At 41.0% G+C, this 18,132-nt stretch overlaps 1 protein-coding gene across 2 annotated transcripts in view; it reads right to left on the minus strand.

The window, feature by feature from the left end:
- Positions 1-16,813, minus strand: part of ELOVL7 (ELOVL fatty acid elongase 7) — a 75,039-nt gene extending 58,226 nt beyond the window's left edge. For both annotated transcript variants that reach the window (XM_047876972.1, XM_047876963.1), the window contains exon 1: positions 16,705-16,813. The gene's annotated coding sequence lies outside the window, so the exon portion shown is untranslated. The remainder of the gene's footprint in view (positions 1-16,704) is intronic.
- Positions 16,814-18,132: the final 1,319 nt, after the last annotated feature.

The raw sequence follows: 18,132 nt of genomic DNA on the forward strand, positions 1-18,132 counted from the left end.
TAAGCCTTGGCAGCCAAGGCATTGGCTTTTTTTAAAGTTCCCAAAGGATTCTGTTATGCAGTCAAGGTTGAGAGTCACTGAGTGGAAGGATTAAATAATGTTGGTCTGAGTGAAGCTGAGACTGGAAATCATGAATTGGCAGAGTCACCATTTCACCCAATTTTCTGCAATACTGTTCAGCTACCTGAGTATATGTGCGGAGGACCACTGGAGATTTAATTTGAAGTTGGTGCTTTGCCAGATACAAATGAAAGTGAAACAAGTATATTGCTCACAAACTGAGAAAAAACTAAGGTCCTTCTGAGTGTGAAGAGAGGGCGGTGTAAAAGACATGAAGAGGAAATTAACAGAAGACAATGGAGGAGGGGAAGGAAAAAAAGGGAGGGAAGCAAACCATAAGAGACTGAGAATAAACTGAGGGCTGATGGGGGGTGGGAGGGAGGGGAGGGTGGGTGATGGGTGTTGAGGAGGGCACCTGTTGGGCTGAGCACTGGGTGTTGTATGGAAACCAACTTGACAGTAAATTTCATATTGAAAAAATAAAAAGAGCTGAAGAGAGTGACAATGCGGTTGGAAGACGGGATAGTAATTTCTTCTCACCACGTGTTCATGTGATACGGCTCAGAGAATGGTAATGAAAGCAGGTGGTAACAGTGTTGAAGAGGTTATCACAGTTGGGTCAGACAAGGAACTTTGACATACTCACACACTGGCATCAAAAAGGATTTTGCAGCTTCCCAGAGCAAGAGTAGGTGTGGGGATAGAAAAGTAGACTAATCAGATGCCAAAGTCCACAGTGCATTGTAGAACTGAAGAGGAAAACAATGAACAAAGTGCCTTAGCAAAGGCAGAGAGCACAAAGCCTGAGAGGGAGACATTCAGAAAAGGAGAGTTTTGTTTTATTTTATCATAGAAGTGGAAAAGTAACAGTTTCATTCAAACGTGGCAAGGAGAAGACAGGGGAATTCTGGCCAGTCCACCTTAGACATGTACCTTTCAATATGATAGAAAGCCTCCATTTCTCTCACCTCTACATCAAACCCGTCGGCAGATCCTGACAGTTCTATGTTCTAAATATATTCTAGAATCCAACCACTTTTCACTCCAGTAGTGGCCCAAACCACTGTCATTCTTATCTGATTTACTGCAATAGCCTCCTAACTGATCTTCCTGATTTCACCTTTGTCCTCAGTCAATGTATTCTTCACACTGGAGAAAAAAACAAAATAAAAAATACCCAACTCATATCACTTCTCTGCCTAAAACATGGCAATGTCTTTCTACCTCATGCCAGTAAAAGTCCAAATTCTTGCAACGGGCTATAAGGCCCTCCATAATCTGGGCCCTGACTACCTCTCTAACTTTTCCTCCTTCCCACTTCTCTTAGCTTTAGCCACATTGGGTGTGGCTCCTTAGCATTCCTTGCACACATCAAGAATGCTCTGGCCTCAAAGCATTTGAAACCGTTATCCCCACCACCTGGAATTCTCTCTCTCTCTCTCTCTAATGTTTTTTTTAACGTTTATTTTTATTTTTGAGAGAGAGAGAGCGTAAGCAGGGGAGGTACAGAGAGAGAGAGAGGGAGAGAGGAGCCAAAGCAGACTGTGTGCTAAAAGCAGGGAGCCCGATGCGGGGATCCAACTCACAAATCATGAGATGGTGACCTGAACCAAAGTTGGACGCTCAACCGCCTGAGCCACCCAGGCGCCCCTGGAATTCTCTTCCTGAAGATAATCTGCCATGGCTGTGGCTTCACTCCCTTCAGCTCTCTGCTAAAATGTCACCTTCAGCACCGCACTAACACATCTAAACTATCTTTATTGCTTTATTTTTCTCCACAGCACTTTTTTAACATTATTTTTATATATTCCACCAATATTCTTTATTTATTTGCTTTCTGTATCATTCCCCACACCCTCCATAACACCCTAGAATATAAGTTCCTCAAAGGCAGGGATCTTTATCCATTTTGTGCATTGCTGCCTCTCTAGCACCAAAACAGTACCTGAGATGTGGCAGACAGTCAAATATTGTTCAGTGGATGAATGGATGAAACTTCTCGTAAGTAGTGTACAGAAAGGGGTGGGAGGAAAGAGCCACATTCAGTCATGTTTGGAAGGTGATGGGACTGAGGATAGAAAAGCATTTGTGAACACGATGGAACACAGTTTAAACGATAAAAGACAGAGATGAAAGTGTGGTTGACAGTAGGAAACAATAGAAAGGCTGTAATACCCAGTAAGGGGTTTCTCTTTTAAGCAGTAAGCAATAATTACAAGAAAGAGAGGAAGAGTGGGAATCACCTGGTCTCAAATATCTTGCCTTTGAGACAAACCAGAATTTGCAATAACAGATTCAGCCCGGGTGGGAAGAGAAATACGACAGGAGCCCCAAAAGTGGAGGGAGATGGTATCCAGAGGTGGGTGGGTAGGTCATGTGGATTGATGAATCCTAGAGAACACAATAATCATACGAGTCTTTTCCATTATATATTTGAACACAGGGAAAGTATTATAAAATATATAATAATACACATCCATAAAATATACAGATAGGCCCATAAGAGGAAGAAAAATAAGTGGCCCTCAAAGAAAATTGTGGATAAGAAAAGTAACTAATAGTAAGATTAAATTAATTCATCCTCACTTTCTATTTATGGGTACAATTCATTTATGCAGTCTTACCCACTGGAATGAGTGTTCCACAGAAGTATATATTTTATATAACAGAAATGCTAACCCCTAGGTGCAACCACTTTAAAAAGTACTTGTGAAAAAAAAAAGTAAAACATTTTTTGAAAGATTTCAATCATCTTATAAACTGAACTTTCCTGGATAATTCAAAGATATTACTGAGAGCAGGGGTATCACAACAGTATGCTCTGTGACTACTGGGGCTGAAGGTATGACCTTTGCCTACAGTAAAAAGTTCCAAACTTCCAGGCATTTCAAATACCTGCATCTGCTTTTAATAGATTTCCTGTCCCCTCCCTTGTTAGCCATCACACTTGGCTTGTCACCAGCATTCCCATTGCTATAAGATCCTACTTATTCTAATTTACTGTCCCTAATCTGCTATGGGAGGGGAAATAAAATAACCAATAATGTTAGACTATGTAAAATAATGCGAAAAAGAATATGATTAAACACCAGAGGCTCTCTCTAAAGATCAAACAGAAGTTTACTCAATGGACTTCAGGACAGTTTTCTCTGCTCAGGTATGATTGCTCTGCTTTCTTACTGTTTTCAATAGCATTTTAGGATCAAAACTTCCTGATAAATGCCTTCTGGGTTAGCATACTGTTCTGTATTTATGTGACCTTCTTCATTCAATTCTAAGAAAATGATTATTATTAAGGTCTCAGTCTTGTTTAACAAATTAAAAACTAACACAGATTTAGGACAGGATTTGTATTTATCCTGGGTCTGCAAAAGATTATTTCCAACTGAAAATGAAATCTATAATTTGGTTATTTTAATCAAATAAAAGATTTTCCCAAGGAAAATGAAGTTACATTTCTAGGCTAGTAGACATATTGATTTAATGCAAAATATATGTAAAGTATATTTGTAGTAAAGAATAGTGCTGCTAAATACCATTACTTAATGTTTAAGTTAAATAATTTTGATATGAAAGATTCTGGAAGCAACAACTTACACAAACATTTCCCCCCACTATTTATCTGGATAGAAAAACATAGCTTAGTTCAATCTTGTCTTGGTGTGGGCCTCTCTATTTATGGCCTTTTCGAACAATAGCTCAGCATCAGCAAACAGAAATTACAGATAATACAAGATTAAAACAATGACTTTCCTATAATAGTGGTCTTGGTGAATATTTACAAACATATTTCTAAGCAAACAAAGAAAGACTTTTCTTTCTAATTAGTTATACACAAGATACTTAAATAATTTCCATGGAGTCTCCTTCTGGTGGGGGAGGAGAGAGGCAAGGGAAAAATTCTAGTTCTTCCGGCTTTATCTACCATTATGAGTTTTAACCACCTGATCTTTGAAATATTTCACAAGTACAAATTCTAACTGCCCCTTCATAAAGTAATTACCTAGAAGAGGCCACCTTGGTTAAAAGCCTCAAAGTAAATGAGCATGTAGTTTGTTCACCTCACCTGCAATGATTACCAATGAAGAGAAATAAAGAAATGTCCAGAATCTCAAACAAAGCATTTCCCAACCCAGTTTCTGCAAGACAAGTTTTGGCACCACAATCCACCCATGCTTCCAGGCTTCAAACCTTGCCCTCTATCTTTCGCTCATCCAGACCTTCTTCTCCGCTTTTCCTTCATTCCTCTGCCCTTCTCAGTCCTTTCCATTCATACAGGCACATGCCCATCTAGGCTCTGTCCTGCTTGATGGGCCAACTTCGTCTATTTCACATCTGACAGTGTCACAAGCCAGCGACCTGAACTGCCCAGCTCAAAGCACTGTGACCAGGTCTTTTCTCTTTTCAGAACCCTCCAGTAATTTATAATGTCGTGTTGAACCAAGCTGTAATTCGTACTTATGGACTTAACTGGACTTCATTTACCCTTTACTCTCCCCTCATACTCTGATTCCTGATCAACTACTCTCTCTTAGTCAAGACGATTTTCTTGCTGTTCCCTGAATTCTCCTCTCTGACACACCTTCGCAATAACTGAAACAGGAATAAATTATTCAGAGACACTCAAGATTTTGCCTTTTCTTTAAAAGTTTTGCACCTTTAAGAGGATAACAATTGTTTATTTTATTACAATGGTGTGATAATTGTACTGTAGTCATTGTTAAGTTCTTATCTTTTGAAGATAAACTGAAATATTCACAAATGAAGTAAGATTAGCCATGAGCCTGGGTGATGTGTACATCCAGTTCATTATATTGTTCTCTCCTTTTATAAATGAGGTTTTTTTTAAAGGAAGAAATAAAATTTCCATGTTGCAAATGCTTGTAAAGGTTTTTATTAAAAGTATGCTAGATGATTCTTGTTCTTCATCTAAACAGTTCTCAACTTTTTTCCTCAAGAAAAATTTCAACCACATTTTAAAAATGGCCTTTAAGAAGCCGCAAAGCAATTTATTAAAATGTTCGCAAGAATAATTTCTGCTTGGTGGTATTACAGGTGATGGGTTTTCTGTTACAAGTTTTTGTTTCATTTCCCAACTTCTAAAATCTGCATACACTTTTTCATAGTCAGAAAATAATCTGATTTTTCTGATTATATGAAAGTATTATTTTTCACATCAGGCACTGAAAATCTGTCTATATCATAAATCTCTATAGTCTATGTTTACCATGAAAAATATGAATCAAAAACATGAACATGAAACTCCAGTTATCTATAAAATATCCTGTAGTTTGACAGTATGATGGCAAAGCAACATTTTTATGGCCACTTGGGAAGTGCATCCTAAAGAAGATAATTCTGGAATGATAGACTGGTAAGATTATGGACTCATTTTTTGGCAAGACCATCTTATTGACTCCTACAACTGAGTGCTCATAATGGACACTCTAAGAGCAAACGGTCCAGAGGAACTGGGCATTTCTGAGAATGTGATATACAATATTGTACACAATTTTCATTTTAAGCTTGGCTTGGGTAGGGTTCTTGCCTGGATACTGATACATAGCTGTATTTTTGTTTTGTTTTCTCCTCTTTTGCTGGTGTTGGTTTTTGTTTTTGTTTTTTAGGTGAAGATGGAGATAGAAGACAGGGAAAGTTTCTCTTTATCCTTGAATGAGAGAAAACAGTTTATGTGGTTTTGACTTTTTTGCCCCCGACATCATTCTCTCCTCTTCCATCTGCACATCACTTTATTTGGTGCAGAACTAGTTGCCCATCCTCTATGTGAGACCTAGCTGAGAGGCTCTCAAAGACCTTGCTCACAGTTCTCTAACTCAGACTGAGAGTCAGTATCAGAAACTACAAGGTCACTGGAGGAAGGGCTCATGTCTCCATTCATTTATTCAATAAATATTTGAGCACCTACTATGTGCCAAGCACCCTTCTCCACACCAAAGATACACCAACATCTCTATTCTCATGCAGTTAACTTGTATGGGAAGACACACAAATAAACAAAGACAGACACAAACATAAATAAGACAAATAGTGACAAAAGTTCTGAAGAAAACGAAACAAAACAGAGTGATATGACAGGGTCACCGAGGACAGAGGGCTGTTAACAGTACAAGGGTAGTTAGAAAGATCTAGAACACCTGAGTAGATATGAAGGGACAGTGGTCCTGGAGGGGACAACAAAGGCAAAGGCCTAGAGGCAGGAACAAACTTAGTTTAAGTCAGAGGAACAGAAAGCAGAGCACAAGGAAGAGAGAAATGCTGGATGCCTTGGGGAAGTAGATACATAAGGTCTTGAGGCCTAAATTAAAGAGCAGGGGTTTTATTCTAGGTCCATCTAGGGAAACCATCAGAGGCTTATTTGTTGTTGTTGCAGTAAACTATTTCTTTTCCTTTTTTAAAATTATGGGAAAATACACATAACAGAAGCTTTACCATCCTAGCCTTTTTTAGGCGTATTGCTCAGCAGTATTTAGTACATTCCTATTGTTCTGCAACCACAGCCACCAACTACCTCTAGAATTCCACATCTTGCAAAACTGAAAACTCTCATCAGAGGCTTTTAAGCAAAGCAGTGACATGATCTGACTTATGTTTTTAAAAATTAACTTGGTTGCCTGGTAAAAAATTGATTGTAGTGAGACAGTAGGATTAGGAGTTTATTGAAGTAGATAGATTGAGGATACATTTTGTGCACATAGCTGACACAATTGCTGCTAATTTGGATGTGGGCATAAGATAAAGACAGAAATAAGGAAAGGAGATGACTTCTAGATTTTTACATCTCCAGTGTCTAGCCCAAGCAAATAGGTAACATTCAATTCATAAATAAATAGAAGCCTTTTTTTCCTAGAGAACTAGGACAAGAGAAATGAAAACTACCATACATGCAGGAGATGATATCTTTTTTCGGTCTGTACTAATTGCATCCTTGTAACACGGATAAAGTCTACACAGTTGGTTCATGCCAACATTATATGCTTAATTCCAACATTAACATTAAAGGCTAATACTTTTCCATGCACACAGTTAAATTTTAGCAAGCATTTTACATGTATTACTTCATGTCTTTCCTAAATCAGTAGCTTTTATCCTGTGAGACTACAGTGCTATGGGCCATGTTCCTGAAGATTACATATGCACAAACAAGTTTGATGTTTGAGAGAGTTATGGACTTTCTGAATTCCATCCATGGACCAGCAGGCTAAGATGCCCTGCTCTACCTTGTGTGAGTTGCTATTGTCTATCACTATGAGAATCTAGACCTTATTAGTCCAGCCCTCAAGACTTTGAAGAAATACTTTCGAACAGTTTACCTTCATTAACATCCATAATAAATGAGTTATCAAGAGCCAGTACTAATGTAAAAAATATCTTTGCATCTTTAGCAAAACTGTTATTGCAAGTATTATAAATGGAGTTATTCAAGATCCTCTTTATAACACCAATGTGATAAATGCCTTCTACAATTCATTTCTGGGAAAAATATTACCTTACAACATTTTTGTTTTATTGTTTCAAAAAAACTAAACCATTAGAGTTGTGGAAACATTTTCTTATTTTTTCAATATGAGCTCCCAGCTAACAGTTAAAATTTAGTGTTCTGTTTATCACAACTACATTACCTACATTTTCCCCTTGTAGGCTTGGGTCTTCAGGTACTTATTGTGAAAACTTCAAATCTTTTTTGGAAAAAAGTGGAATGTAAATTATACATTATCTCATGCAAACTTTGCAACTGTCCTATTTCCTAAGCATATTATCTGCTCTCTTCCATGCTATTTTTCTAAACACGAGAAAAGACTCGTGTCTTTTAGACTCGAAGGCCAAATACAGCAAGTGGCAGGATGTATAGTTAGATTATCTGTATTACAGATCCAGGTTTACCACTTGCCACCCAAGTGACCTTGGCAAAAATCACTTGAATTTCTCAGAGCCTCAGATTTCTGGTTTCTAAAATTCAGTTAAAAGCCCACATCACACAGGGTTGCAATAAGGGCTGAGATGATGCATGCGAAAAGTTTTTCATGACATATAAAAGCAAAGAGGCAGGAGGAGGAGGAACAGCAGCTGCTGTAGTCCATGCTTGCCTGTTAATAAGAAGATGACTAACAACAGCCCTTCCTCTGTCTGCTGATGAAAGGCCAAAGGTTGGGACTCGGCAGATTTTTCAGGGGGTGCCCAGCAAAGCAATGGGCACAACTCATTCCACCCCTACCCAGCCCCACAGATGCCTACTTCCCTGAGACTGTCAGGCAGCCACCTAAAGGGCGTGGACTTGGGCTAAGGAAAGAGAATGAGGACAGGAAGGGATTGTTAGATAAGACAACAGGGCTTGGCCAGGAAGGTTTAGTCATCTTTGCTAAGATAATGTATTTTTCTTCTTTTACATTTTCAGTCATAGTTCAGGGTCAGGTTTTAACACACACAGGCCTGAGGACAACATTATATTGTTTGAGTTTCAGGTTTCCCTCATGTAACACAGGGGAAACATAATACTGGCCCTGTTCATATTCTACAGTAAAGTGTAGGGAATAATCAGTGTTGTTACTTGCAGACAAAGATGGGGTGGGGCAATTTAAGAACTTCAAAATTCAGTAGTAAAGGCAGCCTGCTTTCTGGGGAAATAAAGAGTGTAGACTCAGCTGATTGGCTCAAAAGGTTAGATGTCATGAGGATTGTCTTTGTATTAGGATAAACTATATGCAATTGCCAATCAGAGTTAGGGCTAACAAAGAAAAATAATTACTAAGCTATAAAAGCACCTGGACTCTGATCAGGAGAAGGTGTTTCCACTTCCAGGATGATAAATCAGCTAGTGGCCTTGGCGAAACAACTTGGCTTCAATGGGCCCCAGTTTCCTCATCTATCAAAGAGGAAGCCTAAATGATCTCTAAGGTCCTTTCCAGGTTAAAACACTTCAACATGTCATTAAGAAATTATCTCCATGCTCATGTGCCAATAAAGGTTCCACCTCCTCCCCATAGGTGCCAAGACAACTCTGAGGTGTATCCTGCCCTGAGGGAAGCCCAGCTGCCCACAGTGGCAGGAGCAGCATCTTGACCAACACATTCTATCCTAGCTACCTCCTCCCCCTCTCTCTGTTGATCATGTCTAGAATCACCCCTCCAATAAAGGGCTTACCAAAACCACAAAACAACAAAACCCCTATATTAGAAATTCAGATGAAAAGTACTACCTTATTAAGTGGTAAGAGCAGAGGCATATGAGTGCTAGAGTTCAGACTAAACTGGATTGGATTCCCAGTTCTGTTACTAACCACATGACTCTGGACACATTGCATAACTCTGATATGGCATGAGTCTCCTTGTCTAGAAAATGAGAACAAAATGACCTTCCTGGTAGGGCTGCTGTCCAGATTACATGAGATAAGGCATACAGAAAATGTTTTACAATGCCTGGCATATACCAAATAGTCAATAAATGCCATACTTTTATTTTTTTGCATTTAAGTTTGGTCTTTTTTCACTAACTTGTAATACTTCAGAAGAAAATAATTACTATACTGCCATAACTGGTATTTGAATCTAGAATAAGTTACACCTCACCTAATCCAACTTTCAGATCAGCAGCACTACGAAATTTATTAAATTTAACAAACTAGCTAATCCTATACTATGTTTTTTTTCTTTTTGTCCAGTTTTTGCTTTCAATTTTTATGGCAGTCACTTAAGGGAGGTGGAAATCAGCTCTAGGTTCTATATATTGGTTCACATTACTCATACAAACTTAAATGCTATAGGGCTGCTAAAAGCCTAACTCAAAATAGTATGAGTTATATGCCATTAGCATAATATGGTAAGCAAAGAAAAAAATCTATATGTGCCCTGCTTTTTACATTCCCAATGGCAAAGTTTTACTTTGGTAATGTAGTAGGCCCAAAGAACCTCTACAGAGGCAAAACTTCTGACTACTCACCATCCTACAGCATAAACTATTACAGTTAGACTAACAGCATCAGCAGTTTTGACTGGTTCTGGTTAGTTAATAAAAAAAAGTTGTTTCAAGAATCAAAAAATTATATACACACCATATTTACTTTACCTTAACACATAAAAATATGCATTAATTCCCCAATTTCCCAAATAATTCCAAGATTTTCCTTGAAGAATTCCTCCCCAATATTTTTATTATATTAACTACACTCAGAATTTATTTTCTACAATTTCTAGTTTTAATTTCCTAAGTAGATTGAGAACTAAAAAACAAAGACAAAACAGCAAAACAAACTTGTAAAGCAAGGTCAGGATATTTTCTTCCAAATTTTCATAATTTTCTCTCCAATTTTTTAATAGTTTTTCTGCCCACTTTTTTAGTCTCTCACTTTTATGGACTCTTTCTAAAGAATTCAACATTCCCGGGCACCTGGGTGGCTCAGTCCATTAAGCCTCCAACTTCGGCTCAAGTCATGATCTCACAATTCGTGAGTTCAAGCTCCACATCAGGCTCTGTGCTGACACCTCCGAGCCTGGAACCCGCTTCAGATTCTGTGTCTCCCTCTCTCTGCCCCTCCCTCTGCTCACACTCTGTCTCTCTCTCTAAAATAAACATTAAAAAAAATTTTTTTTTAAACAATTCAACATTCCTTTCACAGAAACCAATACTCTTCTTTTGCACTCATGTTTCATAGATTTACACGACTATTATTGATATTTAAATGATCTAATCATAATAACACGTATAACTGCCACCAACAGGCTTATGATAAATACTGTTGAGCCAGTAACCCAGCAGTTGTAGAAATGAACACGCTGCAATCAACCTACTTTCTGGGAAAATGAAGAGTGTAGGCTTGGCCGATTGGCTCAAATGGTTAGATGTTAAGAGGATTGTCTTTGTATTAGGATAAACTATATGCAATTGCCAATATCTAACTCTTTTACCTAGAGCAATGGCAAGTGCCTACGTTCAACCTAGTATTTTTAAAGAAATATTAACTATACTTAATGTTAAATATATCTACTAGACATTTTTTTCCCTCCCTTTAAACAATGATTAGTAGTTCCTGCAGCTTTATTTTTCAACTTCCACTCTACATTTACTCAGGAACTCACCCTACTGAATAATCAGTATCTGGACTCTGGTTTACTAGGAATGTTACTTCTGCTTCCCACCTTGCTTCAAGTTAAAAACACACCTGTTAGAATTTCAGAGACTGAAGGTATAAGCATGTGCCTTCTAGATAACTGAATGAAAAACATCAGAGGGATTAAAATGTGAGATCAGCATTAGTTTATTTGTTTCTGAGATACAAATCTTTTTAACCCACAGAATCCAACACAGCACCACCTGCCGAGAGAAGGCAAGAAAAAGACAAGCAAGAAGGGGATTGGGCAGAGAAGCCCTTGGACAGACCTAGGGTTAAGTCATCCTTAAATATGAGCACCCTTTAGGGGCTCCTGGGTGGTTCAGTCGGTTGAATGTCTGACTCTTGCTTTTGGCTCAGGTCATGATCCCAGTGTCATGGGATCAAGCCCCACATCAGCCTCAATGCTGAGCATGGAGCCTGCTTAAGATTCTCTCTCTTTCTCTGCCCCTCTTCCCTGCTTATGTACACACTCTCTCTAAAAATAAAATAATAATAATATAATAATAAATATGAGCAGCCTTCACTGTCCCTGTTCTGTCATTTGATTATAATAAACAAAAAAATCACAAAGGTGTTATTAAGACAAAACCCAGAAAGCTGGGACAGGAAGGAGGACAGGCTGTATTTAAATGAGCAGCTACTAGTCAACCCTCTTTCTCTAGTTTTCTCTTCTACCACTGACCCAGAAAGTCTAAATCAGGTTTTTCTTTGTGATTGCACTTATGCCCTCACCAAAGTACCATATGATATCAGAACTCTACTGTCTCATGTACCCTCTAAAATAGCAATCCACAGAGTCAATATGCAAAGTGGGAAGAAGCTAAACATTGTAATTTTACTTGGGTTCAAATCCTGGCTGCATACTTCCAACAGTGTATACTGAGTACCTTTCTTTACTCTCCTGCACTCATGTATACTATGAGAATTATGGTGCAGATCTTGCCAGCTTCAGAGGATTCATGAGCAAATGCATGAAAAGTGCTTTGCTGCAACTATTACTGATACCTAAAAGATGCCAAAACGTTTCATCTCGTAACTGGCAATAAAAGATTTAAAACTGAACTGCAAGATTGGGTATTTTATAAACATGCAGCACAAGGACACCGATGAAAGCTTACTTTCTGTTCCAAAATTGTTATGCAAACAGAACATAAGCAAGATATCAAGCGGAAACAATGTTGGTGGCTGTCCTTTCCAAAGAGAAATGAGCTACGAGATAGCAATCAGGTAGAGAAGAGAGATAAAGCCTCCAACAGGGGGAGGAGGAGAGCTTTCAGAAAGGTGAAGTTGCAAAAGCCAGAGGGATGCTTTTAAAATTCAAATGTGAACAGGTCCCTCACTTCCTTGAACATTTTCAATGGCTCCCCACTGATTTTAGGATAAACTCCAAATCCTTCAGGTCCAACAAGGCTCTTAGCAACCTCACCTCACCTCATACACTCCTCTGCAGCTGTTTTATAGTATTTCCAATTTCAGCACAGCATCTGCATTCTCTCAGCCTGAATGTGATTTCCTGCCTTCATCTCATTTCTCTGCTGCCCTAACACTCTTCCTTCTTTTAGCTCAGGAGCATGATTTTGTCTGCCTTCCTCCATGTGACTTCTCCAACACTCTGTGTTTGTCACAGTTTTTCACACTGTACTGGAACTGTTTGCCTCTCTGCATCTCACACAGACCTGGCCTGGCTTTAGCATTCTGCTGATCACCTTGCCTGACACAAAACTGACGCTCATTTAAATGTTTACTGAACACACAACTTCTGAAACTCCCTACTTTGGGCCAGATTTATCTCTATTACCTTGTATTAGAGAGGACAAAGAAGGTAGGTAGCTGTTGTTTGAGGGCTGTGAGGCTGCTTCTCAAGAGAGATGAAAATCTGCCTTTCACCTGGCAGACTTATGTTATACGTTATACAGTAACTTAGTGCATCTGAATAATAGCCTGTTTAGAAACATTTATGATGGTGTGGCTACTTCTATCATTAACTAAATGGATAGTTTTACTTCCCAATGTAATAACATGTGCGCTTTTAATATATTTAAGTAAATTAGGAATAATTAGAAATCTCAACTTTTTTTTAGAAGACCAGTCTTATAAAGTGCCAAATTTGCATTAGTTTTCAACTTTTTCATAACTTGTGAGTGGTCCAAATTGGATGAGTATCTCAGAAACACATGTGAGATACAGTCCGCTCTCAAAATGTATTCATGGCATGCTTCTTTGCATGCTCTATGACGTGTTGTACTGAAATTCAAGGTTAGTTCTCAATTTAATACACTAATACATATACAGAGTCTCCAAAGTTACTTGTTTGGTAAACAACATTCTAACATATCCTAAAACTGATGTTTGCACACATAGGACACCAAGAAGAATAACCAGTTAACATACTTGGGAAAGTCCTATTTCTTCCATTCAACTACAAATTATCTGAGGACATGGGTTTTCTTTTACATACATTCCAATGTCTGACATAAACAAACAAACTCCAGTTTATAAAGTGACATATCTGCCAAAGTAAGTATTGCTACAACTTACATTTATAAGTGTTGTTTAGTGCACCTGTTCAACAATAGAGGATTAATTTATGAAATCACATTACAGTTGCTAGAATATGACACAAACAATAGGAATTTGGGAAATCGGATAAGATGAAAAATGCTTACTAGGTATTACATTAAAATCAAAGAATACTAAAAATATACATGTACTATGATGTAGGAAAACATGCATAGAAAACATGGAGAGAAACAAAGGCAAAAATCACAAAATATCCATTTTGGTAGAATTATGCTCAGTGGCTCAAAACTCTCATTGGTTCCCTTTTCTTACCATTTAGGTACCTTCTTGGTTTTGTCTTCTCACCTCAAACCTATGTAGGCACAGCCAACTCTTTCCAAACAGTTCCTCTTGGGAATAGTTCAGGCTCACATTACCTTATACAGAAGTTTTGGGAACAGGTTCCTATTAGGCATGTCTGCAGTCTCATCCCACTACCATCATATCTCCTACCAGAATAAGACAGTCATTCTACTGCTAAATATGTCTACTGTGGTAATCTCACTTATGTTTTATGCATTTTTAGGTATGTGTTATATTTTACAATAAAGATGACTTTTTTTTTTTTTTTTTGTAATTTACTGTGGTTGGTTCCTGTCTTGTTTTGCTAAGAATAGGATTCATCATTCTCTGCGGATATGGTCCTACTTCCACACTTCTAACTGTAGTGCTTACTCAGGATAACTGGGTTCCTCCTAGCTGCAGCAACTAAGTCACCAGAAGGTTTCCTCCCCCTCCAGGATGCTTGCCAGCTCCTCCATGTCTACCAATGTAAGCTTCTTCACACCCTGTAAAACCTGGCCCACCTGTGTGCTACCGTAATTCACATTGCATCATATGTGGCAAACATTTAGCAAGTAACTACTAATTGTAAGGCCTGAATATTTAATGTCCTAAGCTGCTTACAATATTTTTTGTGGATGTGGAACATTTATAAGAGAAGATACCCAACTGGAGAAAGTGACATATGATAAGTGATGAATGAGTGTTCAGAGGTCGTGAAGGAGGAGACTAGGGAAGAAGGGCTGGGGAGGGGGTAAGGTTCGATGAAAGCTAGAAGGAAGAGACATTGTAGAAGTTGAAGAGATACATCATGATTGGGAGAGAGGTGATATGAGACAGGACTGCTGAATTTTGCACCTGAGTGACTAGGATATGGGGCCCGTGACATAAATGATGTTAACTAGAAATGCTTTGAGGCAAAACAGGGCAAGTCCACAAGGAATATTACAATATAAACTGACAGATGCTACTCTAAAACTGAGTAAGATATGGAAAGCACAGAATCTTAAGGCAGCTAACTAGAGGCGATAACTGAAGTAACAAGGTTCTGTGAAATCTCTAAAAAAAATAATGATAATAATGATAAATAAAATAAAAAAGAACCTAAACTAGTCCAAAGTCATGCAAGAGGGAATGTGAGACTGAGAACCTGATCAGTGATGCTTCAAGGAGCTCAGGACTTCAGGAAATAAGGAGGAAGAAAGGAATTCTAGGCGAAGCAGTAGGCACAGTGGTTAAGGGCCCCAGTGCTGGTCCTGAGCCCCGGAGTTGGAATCCTCTCCTGCTACTTGAGAGTCCTTGAGCAAGATACCAAGTATACATTCCCTCATCCATAAAGTGAGATAACATAATAATTTTACCTCACAGGATTGTGGTGAGGATTAAGAGTTAATGAAAGTTTTCAGAACAGTGCCTGGCACAAAAACACTCGATAAATGTCTGCCGTTGAGGGGAAAAGATTTTTTTCTAGTCCTCAGCGACCTCGGGGACAACAATTTCTGGCCAGCAGTAGGAGCAGGAATTACAAAGTAAGGGAATTAATAAGCAAGTGAGCAGTAAGAAGGCAAAGGCAATCACAAAGTATGGATGATTCTTCCACGGCGGTTAAACAAAAAAATCGAGCTGTGAAACAAAAAGTAACCTGTGAGCATAGGGTTAAGTGAAAATGCTTTCTGAGGGGATAGCTCAGCAAGAGGGGAAAGGTTTGGCTCGCCAAAACTATTCTTGAGTGGGAGTGGGACTTGTTTCTCCTACCACACAGGGAGGTGGACAGGTGTAAGACCGGACCCTTCCTGTCCCGGCTCCCCAGGAGCTCGAAGGAGCGCTCGCTCGGCATCTGGTAACTTTGAATCAGCGCTGGCTGATGGGGGGGAGGCGGGGCGGGCAATTTCCCAACCAACGATACCCTGGAAGATGAAACAACAGGCTTTCCCATCTCCATCTCCAGCACGACCTGTTCTATGGCTCAGTAGTCATCACCCTCCTCAACCAGCAGCAGTCGCTGGGACACCGTGCAGCTCAGAGAGCCAAAGAGGCAGCTCCCCGCTGCGAGAGCAGCACCCCCCCCCCCCAAGTTCATTCCGACCTCAAGGACACAAAAGCGCCCCAGACGGGAAGGAACCAGTAAGAAAGGGGCTCGGGAATTCCGGTAATGGGGGGGGCGGGGGGGGGGGCTGCGGCTAGGGAGGTCAGAGCCCGGAGCTGGGAAAGTGACCTCGGTGGCCAAGGTCGAGGAGGTTCCTCCAGTCCCAGGGGCGAGCACCTTTGCCCTCCCGCCCGGAGCACCAGGGTCCCCGCCCGCAGGGAGCGCTCGGGGAGGCTCAGAGCCCTGGGGCGGCCCGGGAGCACCGGCCCTCTGGGATGCCGGGGCGGCGGGGGGCTCCCAGGGAGCGCGCAGGTGAGCGCGGCGGCCCCGCCCTCCCGCGGGAAGGGCCTTCTCTCTGCGCCCACAGGCCGCGGTTCGAGAACTTCCGAAGCGCCTGCACACAGCCCGGGGAGGGCCTGGCCACGCTCCCGGGTTTCCCGCACCCGGATCCCGCCGCCGCGCGCTGCGCCCAGGTTCCTCCATCCGGCTGCTCCGGACTCCTGCCGGCGGGGTCTCTCTCCCTTCCCCCATCTCTTCTCCGCACCCCGGAAAAGTTTGGTCCCAGCGCAGGGGCTGGGAGTCCGGCACTCACCCCACGGAGAGCGGAGCCGAAGCGGCAAGGCGCGCGCGGGAGCAGAGGGCGGCGGCGGGCGGCGGCGCGAGCGCAGAGCTCCTCACAGCGGCCCCTGCTGCTCCGGCCGCCGACAGAGCTGGAAAAGGGGAGGAGGCCGCCGGGATGTCACCTGCCCGCTCTCCCACCCCGCCGCGTGACGCCACGCAGCACCGCCCCCGCCCGCAGCCGCCAGGTACCCGCGAGGGGCGGGAAGGAGGAGCCAGCCGCCATCCGGGAACGAGCGCCCCGCCTCCGCCCGCCTCAGCGCCCAGACCCTCGGAGCCCCGCGGGCCACTTTGGAGTACGGGTTCTGGCCTCTGGACTGTTATGTTTCTTTTTGAGCACCGATGCCATCCCTTGAGGTCATCTCGAGGCGTGACATAAATAGTGTGAAAGTTGTCGTCATGCATGACTCAGGAATGAGTTGTAGAAAAATGTGAGAAGAGGAAACCTGGTCCCGGTCAGGCTGGAGTGGAGAGAGGGAGAAAAGAAGGAATCCCCGCTCCTGAAAAAGCTATTGGGAGGGTCAACTCCTATTTAAAATGGAGGCCACCACGGCGAGAAGCCCAATTTGGGTCAACTCCATCCCTGCTTAGTAAGAAACTGGCAAAAATTGCTGCAAATATTGGGGAGTTGAGGGGGTTTTTAGAGCAGTGGGGAGCAAATATATAATCTAAATTAACTTTTTTCCTGATTAGTCACTGCAAAGAACAAAGTCTAGCAAACTGGTTTCTCCTTATCCGCCGCTGTGGGCTTGGGGAGTGAGATGAGGAGAATGCAGGGCGTGTGTATGCGCGCTCAATTATTTTTTAACTTGTCTGGCCTTGTGTCTAGTTACGATCTTCTTAACCTTTGTTGAGTTTTGGGATCGGGACATTGGTAGCTGGGAGGCAAAATAGGAGGAGTGGGAAGAAGTTAGGCAAAACCATGAACCGGAATTGAGTTGTCTTCTAGAAACCTGAAACATAGCCTGACAGGTTGCAGTCCTGAGCCAAGCTGGTCTGTTTGTGCTGTAAGTTTCAAGAATTGAATCGACAAAGGATACAGACCACCAGGTATATTGGGTAAGGAGAACATTCAGTGGGCCAGAAGCATATTTTCCTTACGTAGCAAGTTTGCCTTCCATGACTAACCCTAATCTTGCATTGAACAAGAGGTTTTGAATGTTTTATGTAAAATGTTGAGAACCCACATAGTAACCGTTGAAAGGAACGCAAAACACATGAAAGCTCAAGCTGAGCTTGAGAATGTTGAAGTCAAGGGAACTGAAGATTTTTCCCTCTTTGTAGAAAAACTCTGCTTTCATAATAAAAACATGAATAAATATAGTTTAGTAGATTTGTAAAATTCCTTTGTGAATTGGAGACAGTTGCTTAATTGTATTTCCCTTTGAGTCTATCTTTCTAG

The sequence above is a fragment of the Prionailurus viverrinus genome, chromosome A1, assembly GCF_022837055.1.
Source record: "Prionailurus viverrinus isolate Anna chromosome A1, UM_Priviv_1.0, whole genome shotgun sequence".
NCBI lineage: Eukaryota > Metazoa > Chordata > Mammalia > Carnivora > Felidae > Prionailurus > Prionailurus viverrinus.